The 22,432-nt window shown below is 32.5% G+C and overlaps 1 protein-coding gene across 1 annotated transcript in view; it reads left to right on the top strand.

The window, feature by feature from the left end:
* LOC126882601 (trypsin-1-like) overlaps positions 1-22,432 on the top strand; it is a 189,234-nt gene that overhangs the window by 32,024 nt on the left and 134,778 nt on the right. The gene's annotated exons all lie outside the window — the stretch shown is intronic.

The raw sequence follows: 22,432 nt of genomic DNA, 5'->3' as shown, positions 1-22,432 counted from the left end.
ATGTAGCAAATTAACAAAAGAGCAATTTAACTCAAGAAAGGATCACTACTGGAGCAATGTTACCATTTGTGATAACAATGTCAGAAGACCCTGCTTCTCAGGGTGACTACTAACACAGTCCTATATGAGGAACAGAAAGCCAAAACGTTATGACATAAAGGAACTCACATCTTATCACAATTTTCCCTTACAAAAGGTTTATACATTTGTATTACTAATATTAAAAATAGCAATAAGAAACCACCTAAAATTTATTTGATATATTTATTTTTAAAATAATCTGTGTACAGCATTGCCAGAAGAAGAAAAATATATAATGTATCTCAGAAACAGAATATAGGACCTTTTTGCAACATTCTTCCAAATGATTCTGTTGATCCATGGTCTATTAATTCTCCATAAATCAATTTGGTTGATCTGAACAGTACATAATACATATTTTCAATTTCATGCATACAAAAATTATGTACACTACTAGTTTCATCACAATATTGTTGATATTCATTTTAAAACTATTCTCTGTAGGTATATGATTCTTGTCAGAAAAAAATATTCAGATAAACTATCTCTAACAGAATATAGGACCCTTTTTGCCACAATCTTCCAACTATTTCTAATAACGCCTGGTCATTTCTCCATTTGGTTAAGCTGAACAGGAACAGTACATGTTTTCATATTCATTTGCAGTTATCAACATTCTACATTCAACACTTCAAACTACATGTACCTAATGTATTATGTAATGCAATGTATTATATTTGGAATATTGTAGCAAACAGTAATTTATTATCTATCGTGGCTGAATGGATCAAGTAATCCAAAGCCAGTAAGGAAGAAAAAAAAACACTTCAAACTTTCTAAAACCATTTCAAATTCCAAAAAATAAAAAATGTAAGGTTAGAGAGAAATAAGAAATTTAAATGTGACATGACATTACGCCTAACTGTTACGGCACCGTCAACGAAAAGTTTATAAATGCACCCCAGAACGTCGAACGTCAAGGTCAACGGCAACGTTAACGTCAACGTCTAGTTTATAAATCAGCTTTAATGCATCCTCAGATAAACTCGGCTAACCACAACCATCAACTTCTAGTGAAAATCAACATAATCAATTACAAAAAAAAAATGAGAGTTGTACGAATGTAGATCCTGATAATGGCATGGCAGAGAAATCTGCCAATTTATTATTGGCAGAGAATTAGTGACGCGTTATGGTTGTGTCATAAAACTTCCCAAAAAATTTGACTTATAACTTCAGCATTTACAATACTTATGCTAATTGTTAATTTTAAGTTCATCTTCTTAATTATTCTTGTTGTTAAGGCTGATTTATAAACTCAACGTCAACGTCGAACGGCAACATCAACGTCGAAAGATGGTCAAATGGGAAACTCATGCTTCCATTTATAAACATCGTTCGCCGCTAACGTTGACATTGGGAAGATTCATCTTTTTTCGTTGCCGTATGCCTTTGTAAGCACGATCACAGAACATGAACAATAAGCTGTAGCGTCATAAAAAATAAAAAAACTGACAAGGTTTGTCAAAACAAACTAGATAATTATAATTATTTGTTTATGTTTGTAAATACAGAAAACATTCTCAAGTTTCAATATACCATATACCTATATAATTTAATATTCAATTGGAGTATTCAATTATATGGTAATGGTAAGAAATAAAGTAACTGACCTCTCCGCAATCAACAATATACACTTTTTTTACCGAGAACCCTGGATATAAGGACCTTTTTGCAACGTTCTTTTAAGTTTAGTGTCAGTCCATATATATTTGTGGTTTATTAATTCTTATAATTGTTTTGTAAAGGACATTTAAGGCTACAAAGGAAATTTAAAAAATGAAGAAGGCAGCAGAACATCTTCCACTGTCTCTTATGCAACTATTGAAATTATATTTGAGGACGAACCTATACCAGACACATTACAAAATGTGCATACATTTAGCTCCAGAAAAACCTAGTCTGTTAGTCATTTTCTTTTATGTTCAGTACTTAAACGTGAGTTTTCATTTCTTACAGTATCAATAAGGGCATTACACTCAAATTTAATCACTGCTTTATAAAAAATGGTAGGTAGTCTTGTTTCTCCAGCAGAAAAAAGTATCTTAAATAATACATTTTCTCAATATGTTGTGCATGCTTGGGGGCATTGAATCCTGAAGATGCTGCTGAGACAAGGCGAAGCAGATATGTTCATAGTTATAGTAGTTTTCTCCTACATTGTTATTAATTTAGTTTGTTGTTTTAAGATTTTATAGATTATTTTAGTTATTGATAAGAAATAAAACATTTAATTGTACTGCTGTCTTTTTTTTTACTTAATGATAAAAGATCACAACAAAAAAGTTTACAAAATGATGGAAAATAATATTTTAACCAATAAAGCTTGTTAAATACATATTTATAAATAATATATGAATGGTACAGACGAAGAATGGCAATAGTCCATTTGGATCGATTTCGAACAAATTGAAAATTAAGATTTAACTTATAAAGTCAAAGTAATTATTATTCTTTAAATTTGACTTTATAATAAGTCTCCCGTTTTATACCGCTGACGCGGCTTTGGGATTATAGCAGGGTAGTCTGCTATATCTAGGGCCTACGGTATACAAGGAAGGTAACAGGGCCAGTGCTACGCTTCAACCGCCTATTATTACCCCTGGTTTTACCCAAGGTACTGATTTTATTCAGGCTGAGTCGACCTGGGGCCCACAGATATTTTAAAAATGTCTAGTTCTTGCCGGCGCTAGGATTTGAACCCCGGCCTACCAGCACGCGAGCCAAACATACTACCGCCTAAGCTACGCCGGCCCAATAATAAATATTAATTTTAAATTTGCTCGAAATAGATTCAAATGAACTATTGCCATTCTTCTGTACCATTTATATAGGTATATATCGACAGTTAAATACTGAAACCTCATAAGTTACAATCTACAACTTTTTAGGAGAGCGAAAAAACTTCGCTGCGTAGTACAGGTTTTTTATTTCTCAGTATTTATTTATTTAATACTTTGAAAAAAGATACCAAAAGATACTTTAAAACATAAGAGATGTACATGTACTAAGCAGCGAAGTTTTTTCGCTATCCTGATAAGTTATAGATTTTGAAGTTCCAGTCAGTGGCGTAGCGTAGTGGGGGCGGCACTTTTTAGGGGGCGACAAAATTTAACAATGAATAATAAAAATATTTTGTAAATATTTCAACCATTTTATATTTTTATCGCAATTTTATATTTTATTATATATATAAATATATATATATATATATATATATATATATATATATATATATATATATATATATATATATATATATATATATATATATAAAAATAAAATAAATAAAAAATAATTTTATTTCAAGAAAAAATCAGTTTACATGCAAAAACTTAGATGCTAAGTACACGATGAACATATTGTTTGTGTGTGTACTTATTCTATTTATTATAATCAATAAAATTAATCTAATGGATGTAACTGATTATTAAGAAAACAAGAGAAAATTCACTTAACCTAATAAAGATTTACAAAAGACTATGTCTATGTTCTATAAAGTTTTACATTATTACTAGAATATGTTATTTATTTTTATATTTTTTATCCAGCTAGAAAGTGATTTCTTTATATATATATATATATATATATATATATATATATATATATATATATATATATATATATATATATATATATATATATCGATAAAAGGTACGTTGTCGCCTCGCGGTGAAAACTATGACGACCTCGCCTCATCCTTGTGTAGTTCTTTTTTTCAAAAAATATATGCATATATACAATGAGGGGAACTTTCTGATTAAGAATCTCTAAAGAGGGGAAACGATTTTAAATGTTTTTTTTATATATAAATTTACGATTAAATCCAATGCGCTGTCGCCTCACAAGTATATATGACTAAGAAAGAAAGCCGGTACGTTGTTGCCTCAGACGGCGTTGCCAAATATTCGAAAATGAATAAAGGATTGAGTGGGTCCAACTTTGTTGCACAGCGAGAAGTAGTGTAGGTATTTGTTACGGATATAGGTAAAGAAATAGTGGGAATTTGTTCACATGTTCCATTGTTGTTTACATTAAAAATAAAGGATGGTTATTTTTGATATTTTAACCTTCGGATGACCAAGCAGGGGAAATTGTGACCCCAGCGTATGTTTTTCTTTAATAAATTCAAAAGTATTTTCAATTTTTAACTCATTATTTTTTTATTTGACTTTAATATCATTCTAGATATCCTCATATTTTGAAATAAAAAAAATCCCTATATTTTACGAATAAAAAATATATTCTGAAGTTGATCTTTAGTAAAATGGCGTCTATTATGTGTAATTACAAGTAGTTTTACGCTAATAACGTCGACTTTGCAAAGTAACAAGACACTTACTCAACATACACACTACACATGACACTAATACTTATGTCGTGACTGGCTGAATGACATAAAGTCCATGCCAAAAAAAAACTCAAGAAAAAAAAACTTTATTTTTTTGTTAATTGTCATTTGTGACCTTTTTGACCTGGGGTCATTTCCCCCCCCCCCCCCTTGGTCTTCCATGTAACAGAAAAAGTTTGGTCATCGGAAGGTTAAATAAGCTTAAGATATGAACATGGTTTGTTTGGATTATATGTTTAAAATTTTTTTATTAGCAGATATTCCAAAGCTAGTATTTTGCAATAAATTAAGCTAAGCCAAATTATTTTGTGTGAATTATTGCTCTTATACAGTAAAATTATAAAGGCTCTTAACGATATAATTTATTATTTGCAGTAAACATATTATTACCTATCTCACAGAAAAAAGTGTCAACGGTTTATTTAAAAATTTTAATTAAAAACCAGTGAACCAGTATACATAGCTGTAAAAATGTTCCAACAAAACGTATTCTTACAGCAAAGTGTACGAAAATAATCTATAAGGTGGTGAAGGTGGGGTGGTTTTAAGGGCGAAAATGGTTTTCTGAAATTTCTGGCTAAACATTGCATCGTTTAAAAAATTCAACACAAAAGCTGTGGGCGATAAAAAAATCTACAATTTGTGTAGTGGTCTTTTTATCCTAATCTCAAAAAATTTTGAGAAAAACTCAAAGGTAGGTTTTAGGTACCTATTTAATTTTTTTATTCTACAAAAATGATTTCATTATGTTTTGTTTAAATGTCAAACCCATTAATTGAGGCGTTGGTTAGATGTTTATTATATCTAAGAATAAAAAAAATTATAAAAATAGCAACAAAAAGTAAAATAAAAGATTTCTATATTTTCACTTAAGCATCATATAAAAAACTTACATATGCCATAAATATTTTATTTTTATAAGATGTTGAATTTTTGATTTTATAATATTGGAATTCACCTTTTTATCTAGATGGATATACGCCATATTGAATATAATTTGAAAAGTGTTGGCACACATGAATAAGGCACATATTATGAATCTCCTTCGGAATCTCCTTGCTTGGTTTTTTGATGCTTTGAGTAGTTTTTTATTTGCATAGTACTTATCGTCACTGTCCGTTTTAAATTATTTACTTGTTTGAGCCAGAACGTTATCTTTTGCAACCAACGCTTTACTTTTTTTAACTTCTTGCATACCTGCAATATTTGGAAAATTAATATTCGTATTTTGAAGATTACTTTTTTTTATTTTCTTCCGCATTTCTAAATCGTGGTGAAAATCTAGTTCTTCAAGCGATTTTCCTTTATATTCTAAATGAAGAGAATCCCTTTCCATTACTAATAAAAATTTTGACAATTTTACGGTTTGATAAATGTCAGCATGTAATTCATATCATTCATCATGCATTTTTTCGTCATGCCCCATAAACTTGACAAATTCTTTAGTTTAATTTTTGGACATACTTAAAATGTGTGCTACTGTTGCAATATTTTTGCGTAATTTGTTGCTTGATATAGCTTCAGGGTTTGTTAAATTCATTTTGCTTGTCAATTTACGGATCGCAACATCCCCTTTGTCCCATTTTAGCTTACTGCCTGGAACTGCAAACATATAGTTATTAACGTCGGACGACGTCAGTCAGGTATTTATGTCTATGTTTTATTAAAGTTTCTATGAAACCTTGCAACATTTTTGGAAGTAAAATAACAACAGCTCAAGAACTTTTACCAAAACACACTGGAATTTTTTCTCCTCTCGTAAGTGCCTTTTCTTCTTCTGTTTATCTTTCGTTACTAGTGCTGAATTTTTAAATACTGAACATTACCTATTCGTCTTCTGTTAAAAATAATGGCTAATGCTAGAGCATAGTTATCTAAATTTTTATGTTTCAAAATTATCAATATTACTCTTAAACGTCTTCTGACATTTCACACCAATTTTAATACTTTCTTCTCAGAATATTTTAATATCACTTACAAGTGGTACTAGCTTTGGCAATTTTTGTTCTTGAATATCTTTGTTAGCGAGAGAAGCAATTTCCAAACTCCAACGATTTGTCAGCAACGTTTTCAAATTATGTATTTATAGCCCTTGGCCAATTCCTGTATTTGTCTTTCTGTTGAACACGTAAAATCAGCTGATTCTTTTAGTATTAAATGGAGGTGTTCATAGCAACATAGTTTTAGATACGTACCCAAGTGCAACGCGATAATACGAGTAGGAGAACTGAAGGTCTTTTTAAAACTATTATATACATATAAAACTAAAGACTAAGTAGTTTCGTGTTGCAACGAAATTGAAAATGGTTATTCATTTTTTATTTACATGTTTACTCTGATTGGAGTACGAAGGAAACCATTCTCGTTGGAACTTTACCGCCCTGGGCAGATGAGACTGAATTATAAATTGTAAAATTCCCTCATCTTCCTTAGTCTCAGGATCCGTTATGGTTTGGAAATTTTAGAAGCCTCAAAGGTGTAACCAGAGAAGGTTCCCATTGTTTTCAATCTGGTAGGATGTGGAGCAACATTTTTGGTACTGTTTTATGTGCTATTAGGTTGAAAATTCAGTCTTTTGCTAGCAGTTGCCGCTAGGGCATCCCTGCCATTTCGTTCGTTGCAATTCGTGACTGCACGCCGGGGTTTGTCCTAGTTGGGTCAGAGAGAGCAGCATATGCGCCTCCTGATGAGAGACTAATAAGTTTCGAAACCTGTAGAGGCGCTTGCAGCGCTCTCTGATTGGACTAGAATATGATGCGCCTGTAGTTTCGCGTTGCAACGAAATTGAAAATGGTTATTCATTTTTGACATATAAAACTCTTGGAACACTTGAGATCGTCAAAATTTTTGGGTCTTAAAATATGCTTTAAAGCAATCGCATTATTATTTACCATCGTTCTATACTTAATAAGAAATATAGAGAGGGTTCGCATTCTTCCACTACATGCATAGTTTATGCCCTTCCCTCTCTCTTATGGTTTTTTAAGTAAGAATGACCAAAATTAACGTAAATGTAACGTGGATGACGTGGACACAATTGCACAATCCACCAGAGATGCAAAAGAAGTTTTCACCCTATTCGAGAACGGAGCCAAGGAAGTTGGTCTTAAGGTCAACGAGGACAAGACCAAGTACGTGGTGGTTACGAAGAACCCAAGACCAAGGGTTAGAAAAAACGTAACAATTAATGAATACAATTTTGAAGTCGTCAAAGAATTTAAGTACTTGGGAGCGATCATAACATCTGAAAATAACTATGAAAAGGACGTGGCAGCCAGGATTATTGCAGGAAACATGGCATATTACTCGTTAAGGACCCTACTTAAATCAAAAATACTCTCAAGACCAGCAAAAATAAGAGTATATAAGACAATAATTCGTCCCACAATAACGTATGGAAGCGAAACCTGGACTCTGAATCAGCGGGAAACAACAAAATTACTGGTACTTGAAAGAAAGATACTGCGGACTATCTATGGGCCTTGCAGAGAAGAGACAACAGGAGAATGGAGAAGAAGACACAATGATGAACTCCAGACAATATACGGAGATGAAAACATAGTACGCTACATTAAATCAAACAGAATACGATGGGCGGGTCACGTACTAAGATCAAGTGACGAAAGACTTCTAAACGCCACATTCTGGGAAAGGCCCGATGGAAAAAGTCAGTTGGTCGCCCAAGAAAGAGATGGAAGGACGCAGTAGCCAGCGATCTACGCAAAATGGGAGTACAGCAATGGGAAATAGCTGCTCAGGACCGACAACAATGGAGGGAAATAGTAAACGCGGCCAAGACTCACATAGAGTTGTAGAGCCAAATTATGATGATGAACGTAAATGTAAATGCTATACATCTTTCGTTTTGTCGAAGATTCTTGTTCCTTAACATTTAATTTGGGGACAACGTTTTTTGGATGTCTTGTCAATTTATTTTTGTTAGTTTCTCATTTTATCGTCCTATATTTTTTTTGCTTGAAATATTACTGTTGTCATTTCTATTCAAACATTTTAATGTCAGAATACGGGTTTTTCTTTCAGAGCAGAAGTAGTAAACTTCTGATGTTGGATAGTGTTTTGTTGTTTCATTTTTGAGATTTTTGAAACTGTTGCTATACTGTTCAATGATAAATTCCTATACGAAATTTACTTAGATTGACTCCCGTTTGCATGTCACTCACATAAAGATATTTATTTTGGTTTTAGTTTTTTTTATTTGAGTTAAGCCATTCAGGTTCATTTTTGTGTTTTTCAATTTTCTGTAATTTCGATAGTATATCAGTGTTTATCCTCTGTCATAACTGTTATTTTTTTTCCTACTGCGGTTACAGAAAAAATCATTTATGTTCTTACTTTTGTAAAAAAGTCACATAATATAATGAATTTTTTATTTTTAGGGTTAAATTAATGACTGGTTAGAATTTACCTATCTTTTCATCTTCATGATCCTTTGGGGCATAGACTTGTTCAGTTCCATATTATAATAACTACTTAAGTATTACATACGCTCCATGATTACTAATATTCTGTTTGTAATTTTTATTAATTCCTATGCGACCAGCTAACATATTTTTATTCCGACATGCTCTCTCTCTCTTATAGAATTTGTTTATACAGGGTGTCCAGGGACTCTACCTACAAACGAAGACAGGCGATTTCTCAGATATTTTCCTAAGACAATTTAACCTAATTCACCTAGTCCGAAAATGCTTCCTAAGGGAGCTAGAGCTCTTGGAAGATGGCATCTAGTAATTAGTTTTTCTTAAATACCTCCAGAACGCTTCTATTTAGAAAAACGAAATTTGGTATGCCTATTCATCTTCCAGGGATAAATCGATTCCATCCATTGTGAATTTTAAGTACCGGTCATAGGCGTCCATTTTGGGTAGGGCAACGGTTATTTTATAGCATAACTTTTCTGTCTTTAGCGTTTAAGTATTTTTGACTCTGGATTTTTAAATTGTGAGGTATTCTAGAATTAAAAGGTACTCTTGCTTTAAGTCGGTAGGACATATCGATTTCTAGAAAAATTTATTTGAAAACTTTTCGTTTTTTGAATTTGAAAAGAATTAAAAAAAAACGGTGTATTTTACCAACTTGAAGCAAGAGTAACTTTTAGTACCAGAATACCTCATAATTTAATAATCTAGTGTCAGAACGCTTAAAAATTAAAGACAAAATTTATGCGATAAAATAACCGTTGACCTACCCAAAACGGACGCATATGACTGATACTAAAAATTTGCAATTAATGAAACCGATTCATCTCTGGAATATAAACAAACGTACCAGTTTTTGTTTTCTAAATAGTTTTTTTTTAATTCTTTTTTAATTCAAGAAACGAATAATTTTCAAATCGATTTTTCTAGAAAATGGTATATTTTATGCACTTAAAGCAAGAGTACCTTTTAGTACTAGAATAATTCACAATTTAATAATCCATAGTCAAAAATGCTTAAAAAGTAAATACAAAAAAGGTATGGGATAAAATAACCGTTGCCGTACCCAAAACGGGCGGTTATGACCGGTACTGGGAATTCACAATGAATGGAATCGATTTATATCTGGATGATAAATATGCGTAATAATTTTCGTTTTTCTAAATATAAGCGTTCTGGCGGTATTTAAGAAAAACTAATTACAAAACGCCATCTTCAAAGAGCTCTAGCTCCCTTAGGAAGCATTTTCGGACTATGTGAATTGGGTTAAATTATCTTAAAATTATCTGAGGAATCTCCTTTTTTCGTTTGTCGGTAGAGTTTCTGGACACCCTGTATAAGGCAACAATTTTAAATCGTAAGCTGCAACTTATATCATAAACTTTTTAGCTGCCTTGTTACGGTACCGACGGCGCATTTTTTATATTTCACGACCTAATACCCAATGCAAACTGAAAGCGACGTTGCCAAAATCTGAGGCGACAAGGTACCGGTTGTTAACCAAAAAGTAGAATTTATATGCTGAGGCGATAACATACAGCCAGTCACTGCTGCAATGCCGATACTAGCGCCAGTGATATACTGCCGAACTAACGAACCAAAAAATAGTGAAAAGGGGTACGTTGTCACCTCAAAACTATTTTTTGCACATCGACTCATAAGGTGGTTGGAAAGCTCTCCTGAAATTTTCAGCCCAAAACGTTGTCGCCTCACCAAAGTGAGGCGACAGCGTCATATATGAGGCGACAACGTCTACCGATTCACCGTTTCTGAGGCGACAAGGTACCCCTTATCAATATATATATATATATATATATATATATATATATATATATATATATATATATATATATATATATATATATATATATATATATATATATATATATATATAATCCTACTATCAATTTGGCATCGATACATTATGCATTTACCATCAATTTGGCATCGTCTTGCAAAGTGGCATCTGTATATCGATGCCACTTTACACTACCTTAATAACTTTTTTCCTGTACTTGTTAGCAGAAGTCTAATCAACTCTGTAGTTAGAGATTTGATTCCTTGATGTTACTTTAATATATCAGCTTTCTTTGTTTATTCCTTACTGACTTATATAAGTTTATTCCATAAAATGTTTGAGTTCAAAATGATGGCACAGTGAAAATATTATATACATTTAGTTCAGTGTTTTACCGTTTTGTCGCTGCCGCTATATACATGAAAACGTATATCCCACTTTCATTATCAATCATTTTGGCATCAGAAATTTGGCATCACTGTTGAATACAATATTATCCACAACGAAAAATAGGCAATTTGAGAATGTATATATTATTTTCATCAACAAATCATTCTGGCATCAAGTTGTTTTCACCCAATTTTGAAAAAATGTGAAAGCTTATAATCCAAGGATGGTACTAAAGGTGAGAAATTTGACCTAAACTATCTGTCCGTCGGTCTGTCCGACCGCGAATATAACTCTTACGTCATTATACCAGGTAGAATGACAAATGAGGTGTCAAATGAAAGCGTATAATCCAAGGATGGTACTAAAGGTGAGATATTTGACTTAAACTTTCTGTCCTTCGGTCTGTCCGACCGCAAATATAACTCCTCCGTCATTATACCAGGTAGAATGACAAATGAGGTGTCAAATGAAAGCTTATAATCCAAGGATGGTACTAAAGGTGAGAAATTTGACTTAGGCTGTCTGTCCGTCGGTCCGACCGACCGCGAATATAGCTCCTCCGTCGTTATACCAGGTAGAATGACAAATGAGGTGTCAAATAGAAGCTTATAATCCAAGGATGGTACTAAAGGTGAGACATTTGACTTAGGCTGTCGGTCCGTCCGACCGCGAATATAACTCCTCCGTCATTATACCAGGTAGAATGACAAATGAGGTGTCAAATGAAAGCTTATAACCAAAGATGGTACTAAAGGTGAGAAATTTGACTTAGGCTGTCTGTCCGTCGCGTCGGTCAGTCCGACCCCGAATATAGCTCCTCCGTCATTATACCAGGTAGAATGACAAATGAGATGTCAAATGAAAGCTTATAATCGAAGTATGGTACTAAAGGTGAGACGTCGGTCCGTCCGACCGCGAATATAACTCCTCCGTCATTATACCAGGTAGAATGAAAAATGAGGTGTCAAAAGAAAGCTTATAATCCAAGGATGGTACTAAAAGTGAGAAATTTGACTTGGGCTGTCTGTCCGTCTGTCCGTCCGACCGCGAATGTAGCTCCTCCGTCATTATACCAGGTAGAATGACAAATGAGATGTCAAATGAAAGCTTATAATCCAAGGATGGTATTAAAGGTGAGAAATTTAACTTGGGCTGTCTGTCCGTCGGTCCGTCCGACCGCGAATATAACTCCTCTACTATACCAGGTAGAATGACAAAAGAGGTGTCAAATGAAAGCTTATAATCCAAGGATGGTACTAAAGGTGAGAAATTTGACTTACGCTGTCTGACCGTCGGTCCGTCCGACCGCGAATATAGCTCCTCCGTCAATATACCAGGTAGAATGACAAATGAGGTGTCAAATGAAAGCTTATAATCCAAAGATGGTACTAAAGGTGAGAAATTTGACTTAGGCTGTCTGTCCGTCGCGTCGGTCAGTCCGACCCCGAATATAGCTCCTCCGTCATTATACCAGGTAGAATGACAAATGAGATGTCAAATGAAAGCTTATAATCGAAGTATGGTACTAAAGGTGAGACGTCGGTCCGTCCGACCGCGAATATAACTCCTCCGTCATTATACCAGGTAGAATGAAAAATGAGGTGTCAAAAGAAAGCTTATAATCCAAGGATGGTACTAAAAGTGAGAAATTTGACTTAGGCTGTCTGTCCGTTTGTCCGTCCGACCGCGAATATAGCTCCTCCGTCATTATACCAGGTAGAATGACAAATGAGATGTCAAATGAAAGCTTATAATCCAAGGATGGTATTAAAGGTGAGAAATTTGACTTGGGCTGTCTGTCCGTCGGTCCGTCCGACCGCGAATATAACTCCTCTACTATACCAGGTAGAATGACAAAAGAGGTGTCAAATGAAAGCTTATAATCCAAGGATGGTACTAAAGGTGAGAAATTTGACTTACGCTGTCTGACCGTCGGTCCGTCCGACCGCAAATATAGCTCCTCCGTCAATATACCAGGTAGAATGACAAATGAGGTGTCAAATGAAAGCTTATAATCCAAGGATGATACTAAAGGTGAAAAATTTGACCTAGGCTGTCTGTCCGTCGATCCCTCCGACCGCGAGTATAAATCCTCCGTCATTATACCAGGTATAATGGCAAATGAGGTGCCAAATGATAGCTTATAGTTCAAGCATGGTATTAAAGATGAAAAATTTTACCTAGGCTGTCTGTCCGTATGTCTGTCCATCCGCGAATACAACTCCTCCGTTATTAATACAGATAGAATGACAAATCGGGTGTCGAATGAAAGCTTTTAACTTAAGGACGGTATTATTAAAGATGAGAAATTTGACGTCGGAGTTCCGGTTTTAGAGTTGCAACCGTAAGTATTTACTATTTTAAAGTTGCCGAAAGAGAATAAGTGATATATTATTCAACGTGGCTTAGCAAGATGAGAACAAATGTAAAATTTTGGTTTTTACGTAATTTCCGCTTAAAAAGTTATAACCGGAAATGCCATTATTCGCGGTGTGCAAGTACTTGGAACGGATACGAGAAACGATCGTGCGCGAATAGCGGAGAAATATTGCAACTTTCTTAAATAATTCATATTGTCCATTGAAATTGTCAAATTGACGTACATTTCATACCTACTGTCATTGAAGAAGAAAAATTATATGTTGCTCTGCAATATTGATATTATATGCAATTATTATATGAAGGCAAATTAAATTAATTGTATTTTGCTTGCAGTACTGCATTTTAATAACTAATTTTATTTACTACATACAATTGTTTACGTTTTAATAACATAACCTGAATCTTATTTTTTCTTCTTATTATTTTTTTGGATTATGGCCTTGACAATTATCCAGTAACCAGGACTAATATAATTGGCCAATATAATTAAAAGTGCGAATAAAGTTGCAGAGCGTAGAAACCAGGTGTCGTTTTGCCGAACTTGCACGGTCCCAATAGACTCAGAAATAGTATACGAACACATAAATCGAAGCGTATTGAAAGGTTTGAATCTTTAGAGTTATTTCTGTGTAAACAGTTTAGTAAAAATGACTCAAAATTAGTAAATTTGTATATCAATCCACGCAAAGTTACACGAAGAATTCAAATATCGACTTCCAATTCTACTTTCGATTACTTTGGGTGAAAACCTAGGACTTACGAAGTCCAATTACTTGTTTTCTTTAAAAATAAGACATGTCATAAATATGCCTTAGGCATCATAGAAGACAATGACACAGAAAAATCAAACAAGCAGCAGGTCAAAAGGGCCTTAGTTATGTATCTTCGGTCCTATTGGTTCAATCGTGACGTACAGCGCCTGAAACGATGGGATTTAACTGGCAGAATACGATGGTGTAGACAAATGAAAATGACGGCATGTAATAACACTTTAAAATTGTAGAAATAAAATGGATTAACGCACATGGTATGACATATTAGGGAGTTTTTGTTGCTACGTAACGTACGCATCTCCGTATACGTAAAGCAACTAACGTGTCGTAGAGGATGAATGTTAAAATAGGTAGTTTTTGTAACTGCCTTAACGTAACGTAAAGCAAATCGTAAAGTCATTTTTAAATTCCGTTGACATTTAAAAAAATAAAACAATGTTCACACAATATACAATTAATATACAAATGTAAAAAAAGATAAATGCATGATGAAATTGTATGGTTTTAATTGCTTCTATTTAAATATAAAAATATTATTTTTCCTTAGGTTAAAATTGTTTTATTTTTGTTTATACCTACTTTTTAGTTGTAAATTATTGTATACCTACATCAGAATTCCAGTAGGAATGTAAATAGTGTGGTAATATTTATTTGAAAATTTTACTGAAACTAGGTCATTTGTTTATCTAGTTATTAATTGTGGTGATCACTGTATTTCTTAAATTAATACAAGATTTGTTTGTTTTGCTTTATTAATAGACAACTTAAAAACAATAAAATTTTAAATCTATTATGAAGCTCCAATTTCCAATTACAAACACAGAATAATTTTACTCAAATAGACTAAACCAATAACCAATATAACCTTAAAATGTTTATAAACAGGTAGTACGCTGATGAAATGTTCATTTGGTAGGTAATCGGGCAAGATCCTCGTGTGCATTCGGTGACTTTCGGCTCGATAGGGATGCGTATGAACCTAACGTACCAGCCCGTAACCTTAGGTAATACGTATCGCGATACGGGAGTTCAACCATTAATGCGCAAGCGTATATGTCAAAAAGATGCGTTACGTTTACGTATTTGTGTGCACAAAAACTCCCTATTATGTGAGAGTATTTAACAAATAGAATACGATTACATACGTCCAGTTTTTGACAAGCGACTTCTCTACATATGATAAACGCGAAAGGGCCCCAACGTTCACTGTTCGACATAGGCCTCCCGTTCACTGCATATACCCACTGCTTTCTGACGCTGTGACTTAAGAATATAGGATTTAACGAATAAAACGACAAAGAAGACTAAACAAGGCAGATCACGGGAAAAACACAACTGTCCGTTTTATACTCCACAGGGAAGCATCAAATATTCAACGTAAGGATATATTATAGTATAACGGTATGATAAATCTTTTTCTTTTTTTTTTTTTTCATTTAGTGCATTCCGTACGTTTTTTAAACATAATCAGGAGAAGTTGTTGAATTTCTGAAGTCTATAAAAGAATTTCTTAACAAACCTTTTTTTAATTGTGTTATGGATTATTTTTAAGAATGTGTTTAAAAGGTAGCTCACAGGCTTATTGTTCAATGGTCTTATCACTTTTAAACGCCTGTCTTTTTTGTAGGACTATTAATTGTGATTTCAAACATTCTAGCGGGACAATGCCTTTTGTGTAACTGAAATAAATATTGTTATCCATTTAATTTTTTTCCTCAATTAATTGAATGCCTCCTACTGGTGTTTGGTCTAAGCTTACCGCTTTTCCCCATTTAAGCTAAACTGCTCGTCAAAAGTTAGGGATATAGAAAATTATGCTCATTTTCATAGCTAATTTTTTCGAGAACAGATTAACGGATTCCACTAATTTTTTTTAATATTTTAGATTTTTCGTTAGTATTTACACAGTTGTGCAAAAGTTTACCCAAACTTTTTTTTGTACTTTTACCGAGTGGTATAAGTACAAAAAAGAAGTTTGAGTAAACCTCTTGTTAGGTATTAGTTACGTATCTTCACTCCCATTGGTCCAAACGTGTCGTACGGCGGCTCAAATGATAGGAATCAGTCAACAGAATACAATGACACAGAAAAATCAATTACAGTAAAATATTGAAAGGGCCTTAGTTACGTATATTCGCTGCTATTTTTCCAATCATGACGTACGGTGGCTAAAATGGTAGGAATTAACCAACAGAATACAATGACACCCAAATCCGGTGTCGGAAAGCTGGTCGAGAACTAAAGACTGGATTATATGCAAAATGCATATGCATATATATGCTGCATATTTCTCATGTTTTTCATAAATGCATATGCCTTGCATATTTGGAGATTTAAGAGCATATAAATGCATATTTTGATGGGAATTTACTCTACCCCATTTAAAAATAAGGTATATATTAGTAACATCAACATCCATTAAAATAAAATGTGAAAGTAAATATTTTGCTGTTAAGCTCCTTTGTTGTTGTACCCATAAACATAATGGGCGTTATTTATAGCTGCAGGTATCATTATCCGGATATTTAAGATTTATAGACTTCTCAGAATTTACAAATTACCTAAGTAAATACCGATTATATTTTGAATAACATTACAAATATTACCTGTACTTTCTGCTGGTGTCGGCCAACTATGAATTATTCTGGGAAAACCAACCAAAACGAAATTTTAAGGCAGCGTTGCCAATTTAGCTTATTTTATGCTAGATTTGGCATATTTTTGTGTTGTTTAGCTTATTTATTTCTTGTTTAGCATATAGCATATTTTCTAGCATATTAAATAATATAAAAATTATTTAGTAAAAATCGAAAATCTTCTAATTCAGAACAAATTTTTATGTTGGCCTTACAATTACTAAAACAACTTAGGAACTCTCTCACAGGAACTTGAAACTGATATCAGTGAGTCAAATCTGATTCCTAACAAAAAATGTTTAACCATTCACACATACACACCTACATCAGCAAATCCCTTCGCCTTCAATAATGTTTATATTAGTACTTATGTCTGTGGACCATGAGATTACTATTAACTACAGGATCATGTTTCAGCATTTTTTAAAACAAATAATTTATCTGTACTGGGTTATGCTTGCTATAGGGATTTTTTATTAGTTGATAATGGAATACCTACTGTTGAACTGATCATTCCATCATTCTTGTGAGGTTTGGCAAATACTATATTGGTCGAGTTGGCAACACTGTTTTAAGGGTAGGATAGATTATTTTATTTTATGAATGGTTAGTCTTAAATCAATCGCCGATTATTCAACTTTTGTGATTGCAAGTTATTGACTATACTGTGTAAAAAAATCATTTTATTATTATTGTGAAAATGCCTAAAGTAGCAAGGGAAAAATCAAGTCTTCTCAGAAGTTGGATTGGAAGTAACAATCATCTAAAAGTTATCGACAGTGAAAGTATGTTTTGCACCATTTGTGATAAAAAGGTAAGTTCTCCACTTCAATAGATTTTTAAACTTATCAAACTTCTTTGCACATCTATGTGTCTGTCTATTCTAAAATGACAAACCGTCCCATTTCTTCAAAAACTGTTTTTTAAAGTTCGCAACGGTTTGGCTTATACAGAGCGAGGTGTTGAGAGTGGCCCACCCTGTATACTACGGTACACTGACTGTACTTTATTGTTTGACGATTTCAATTTCACTTTGAGAAATAAAAAAAAATTGGGGGAGGTTTAAAAAGTTTGATCATTTTAATGTAGGTATCTATTTACGAAAACATCTAAAACATCATTATCATTATATTCCAGATTCCATGTCAAAAGAAATTCCAAGTAGTTCAACACATAAAAACTTCACTTCACCAAACTAAGCTATCAAAAAATGATAATAAACCTCGCCAGCAGATTCTACAGAACAGTTTGCAGATTCAGAATACGTCAGTTGGGCAAGAAACCTTTGCAAAGGATTTATGCCATTTTTTTTTGAACTGCAATATCCCTCTGCACAAGTTAGAACATAAATCGTGTCAAAACTTTTTAAAAACTTATTGCAAGATTAAAGATAAACCAGCTCAAATACCAAGTTCTTCAACTCTTCGGAAAAAATATGTCAGTGCATGTTACAAAGATGTGATGACGAGTATTAAAAATCAGTTAAAAGCCGATTATCTTTGGATTTCCGTCGACGAAACAACGGATACAAAGGGTCGACAAATTGCGAATCTAATTGTTGGAGTTCTTAACGACTCTGGCGATTTTAAAAACTCATACTTAATTAGTGTAAAATGTTTGGAAAAAACAAACTATGCTACAATAGCTAGATTTGTTAACGAATCCCTAACAAATTTTTTTTTACCTGATCAAGTACCATTTGAAAAAATATTATTAATGCTTAGTGATGCCGCCTCATATATGATGAAAGCTGCATCCAATCTTAAAATCTTTTTCCCTAATTTAATTCACTGTACATGTTTGGCGCACGGCCTAAACAGAGTTGCAGAGAAAGTTAGAATTGAATTTCCCAATGTAAACACCTTAATAAATAATGTAAAAAAAGTATTTCTGAAAGCACCACTACGTGTACAGGTATATAGGGAGATGCTTCCCGATATTCCTTTACCACCAGAACCAGTATTAACCAGATGGGGAACTTGGCTTAAAAGTGCTATATTTTTATCTGAACACTACGACGACATCAAAAGCGTTATTTCAAGTTTTGATCCGACTTGTACCGCTATTGATAACTGTCAAAATATTTTTAAAGAAAAGTCTATTAAAAATCAATTGTTGTATATAAAATCGAATTTCGATATCATTGAAAGTTCAATTACAAAATTAGAGGCTCAAAATTTATGTCTTCACAATAGTATGTCTATTGTTGATTCGGTTAAACAGAAAATAACAAATCTGAATGGGGAAATTGGAGTAAAAATTAAAGATAAACTTGATGACGTTTTAAACAAAAATGAGGGTTTCACTTTATTGCGTTCAATAAATAATATAATCAATTTTGGAAACTTCGATGAAAATATTAATATGGATCCGTCTCTAATAGCAAAGTTTAAATATGCCCCAATTACATCTTGTGACGTTGAGAGATCTTTTTCTGCCTATAAACAAATATTAACAGATAGAAGACATAATATTAGTTTAGAAAATATGAATCAATATATGATTATTTATTGTAACAATAAAAATATGTAAATTTGTTTTATTGTACTCTTTTTATAATATTAGTTTAGAAAATATGAATCAATATTGTAACAATAAAAATATGTACATTTATTTTATTGTACTCTTATTTATCTTGTGGTCAAAATAAAATATTTTGCCGTTTTATTTGTCACAAAACCTGAAGTTAAAAAAATATATTAAGAAATAATAATACAATTTGGTTTAAATTCAAACCTATTTATTTATTTTTATTATTTTTTATTTATTTATGTATTTAACGTAAACCATAAAATTATTCATATAAAAATAAGTGCATATATAAATGCATATTTGCATGTTAATTGTGCATATTCAGCTTGTTTTAAAATGCATATTGCATGCATATTTTAGACATTTTTTAGTGCATATTTTCCAGTCTCTATCGAGAACACTTCGTCGACGGAAAATTGGTCGACAACAGTTGGTCGACAAACAGTTGGTCGAATGCACAATTCATCGAATGGACAATTCATCGACGAACATTTGATCGAATGGAATTTTCGTCGACAAACTGTTATTTATCTTTAGGATAAAGGGATTAATGGTGACAAACGACGGGTAACTGGAATATTGTATTATATATTTTTTTTTGGGTTTTGTTAATTTTGTACCTAAATCTTACCGGAGGTATTGCGCCTTTTATAAATGTGTAGTTGTGAATTAAGTTTTTGATAATAAAATCAAGAGGGTAAGAATCGCTTTACTTTTAAACTCTTCACTTTTGGCGCATCATGGACGGCTCGTTTTTAAAAGAATCGTTTTAATTTTTTTTTGTATAAACATGCTCTTTCATTCGTTTAAATGTTGCTTTTCAAATTTTCTAATATTTATAAACAAAGCCCCGGTGAATTTTTGAAAAAAGTGGCTAACTCGGGTTTTAAGGGTTGTAGGGCATTAAATTTTTGTTTCAGTTTCTATAAGAATACCAACATGTCGAATAAAAAAAATTAACTTCCTACGTGTTGTTGTTCTGAAGCTATTTTCTTGTGGCATTTTTGGAATTAACTAGTTTTGATGGGAAATAAGCCACAATTTTACTAAAAAAACTGATTTTATTAACGTTTCGACGCTCAAATCGGGTGTCGTTGTCAAAATAAAACCATTTTTTTTAGTAAAATTGTGGCTTATTTCCCATCAAAATTAGTTAATTCCCACATGTTAATGCGGTTGTTATTTTAATTGTTTATTCGCGAACTCAATCGACTATAGGTGGCAGTGCAGTTGCATGAAAATGGCCGATGTAATTGGGATAATGCATTTTGATATAATTAATATTTTTATTGATGTAATTAATTAATATAAATAAATCATTCATTAAATGAACACACCAGACAAGCATTCAATCGACATTGATATATAGGTTAACGGATGTTTTGTTTAAATCTTCATCCCAATTCCTCTAGTTCAAAATAAGCGGCAGCACCCTCGCTTGAGTTCGCGAATAAGCTTAAAATAACACTACTTTTTCAAAATTATTTTATAATTATTTATATTTATTATAAACTTTTTATTCAAGACTTGATCTAATTTGATAAATTGAACCTTTCTCTTTGGTTTGATGTCTTTAGAATTTATGTTGACCTAATAGTTTATGCATAATAACGCTGTAGATAGAAGCTTTTTGGGATAAACAATTTCAATTTTGCAATAACTATTAGGTAAAACTTCTTGAAATTTTAACGGCTGAATACTTCTAATATTGTTCCTTTACTTACGCGAAAATAAAGCTTTTAGTGTATTTTTAGAAAAGTTATTAATTATTTTCAAAAAATCGACTTTTGAAGCTATTTTCCCAATAACTAAGCAACAAATTAACAAAAAGAACTTTCCAAACACTCATTTTAAAGAATTTTCTATGCTCTTCAGTAAAATTGTATCACCTTTCCATACAGCATACCGGTCTCCACCTTTAATATTTACAATCAAATAGCGATCTTTAATTGTTTATATATTGTTTATAAGTTAAAAAGTACGTTTGATTTTTTGCATAATTTTTATATTGGATACTGTTGTAACTAAATTTACCCTAATGCCATAAGCAGTTCTTAGATACCTGTATCAACGGATGTCACGAAAGAGGCCATTTATTTGCTAATTTCTCTGGTCTATCACACCCTTTCTTATCTGTGTTTACAATCCAAATCATTAAGCCACATAAAGAGGTAGGGCAATAAACTCACTATAGCTATAGAAATGCTTTTACTACAAAATTTTAAAAGATAAGAGTTATAACGGAACAAGTATGCATACCTGCATTTTAAGACCCAGGTAGATTTTTGGGGATGACACAATGACACTAAAAGATGGCTTTGCCGATGATTGCATTCAATTGAGATGGTAAGTAGGTATGAATCACCTCTAGTTATATTTTAATGGCTTTGTAATTTAACTTCATGGGGTACGAAAGAATTAAGAAACTTTTAAGAATTTGAAAAAACATAGTTTTTGGGGGGTTTAGGTGTTTTACACAATTTTTGAATATCCCTAAAAACTCAGTTATTTCAAATTATATATACGTAACCTATAAAAAACCTTGAGTTAGTCTATTTTGAAGTATATAAAATGGAGAAAATCCCAAAAAACTACCGAAAAAACCAGTTTTCCGGATTTTTGAAGATGGCGCACCTTACGAATAAATCTGAAAAAAGTCAGAAATACAGATTTTGATAAAATTCACAAAACGCAAAAAAATTAGACATGCAGCCATCGCCAAAAAAAGTTATACGTACCTATTAAAAAAACAAAAAACATTGAGGTTATGTACACTCGACCTTCGGGTCCATAAAAATATATGTTTTGTAAAAGCCTCAGCTGTGCGTGTGAATTTTTTGTAATTTATAATTTAATTGCAAACCAACTTAAAAAAAAAATAAAATCGAAAAATTGACATTTTTTGATGTGGGGAAAGGGGAAGGGGGTGGTGGGCTAAAATTGCGGTGATTCTTAATTTTTTTAATCACATAGAACGTAAAAAAATAAAAAAAAATATTCAGGCTGTATCGACTTCAAAATAATACAGCATCATGCCAAAAGGGCCTTAG

The sequence above is a fragment of the Diabrotica virgifera genome, chromosome 1 (genome assembly GCF_917563875.1).
Source record: "Diabrotica virgifera virgifera chromosome 1, PGI_DIABVI_V3a".
NCBI classification, from domain to species: domain Eukaryota; kingdom Metazoa; phylum Arthropoda; class Insecta; order Coleoptera; family Chrysomelidae; genus Diabrotica; species Diabrotica virgifera.
Note: the sequence above shows the minus strand (reverse complement) of the source record. Positions and strands in the feature narration are given on the sequence as shown.